Here is a 998-nt window from a genome sequence, read left to right on the forward strand (position 1 = left end):
TAATTGGATTAGGATTGAAGAGTTCAATTGAGTCAAAATTAATTTAAGTTCTAATTGGATTAGGACTTACCTAGATTAGATCCAAAATTGGTTTACCCTTGGACTAAGCCTAATTAGATTAGGGCTTAGCCACATTAGGGCATCCCAATCCTCCTTAGAGGAGGATTAGGGCTAACTAAGAGGGAGGGGCGCCCTTTTTCCTCCTTGGTGCGGCAAGGAAAGAGGGGCCGGCGCCCCTCTTAGAAATAAGTCAAGGGCTCCTAACTTGTAGGAGCCCTTCATGCCTTTAAAAGGAGAAGTGGGCGGCACCCTAGGGCATTCATTGAAGCCCTATTTCTCTCCAACTCGTGGCCCCCTTCCTCCCTTTGGTCTTCAGCCGCAAGCAAGGAAGAACAAGAAGAAGGCCTTGGCGGCCTCCTCCCCTTCCCTTCCTTCTTCCAACGCAGGGAAAAGAAAAGGCTGTGTCTAGCCTTTGGTTCTTCTTCAAAGATCCTTTCTTCTTCTTCCTCCTTCCAAGCATAATCAAGAGTTGATTAAAAGGAAAGAAATCAGCCATCAAAAGAAGTCTCTACAAGGGAGCTAGCACCCCGGGGAGACAAGGAAACCTTGATCATTCCTCTACTTCGTGTGGATACCCGTAGAGGCCGGATGCTTGTGCAGCTTCAAGCGAACCCTCTTCCAAAACCACGATGATCAGGTTGCGGTGATCACCTACCCGCACAAAGGTGAAGATCTGATCTTCCTATTGTTTCAAAAGAATTTAATCCTTATCTAACTACGAATGATTTTTGAACAACGTTCATGCAATGAACGGTTGATCCAGCACATGTCTCTTCCGCTGCGTCTGAATTTTTAAAAAAAATTTCTGCGGCATGGGCGGGTTCTAACAGAAACAGTAAAAGCATCCAACTTTTTGCTAAGATTGTTCACCCCATTCACCAGATTGGACATAACATTCTTGAGTTCTGGGTCTGTTTTTATTCCGTAGGTACTTGGTT

Source organism: Phoenix dactylifera, unplaced genomic scaffold (assembly GCF_009389715.1).
Source record: "Phoenix dactylifera cultivar Barhee BC4 unplaced genomic scaffold, palm_55x_up_171113_PBpolish2nd_filt_p 000753F, whole genome shotgun sequence".
Taxonomy (NCBI): Eukaryota; Viridiplantae; Streptophyta; class Magnoliopsida; order Arecales; family Arecaceae; genus Phoenix; species Phoenix dactylifera.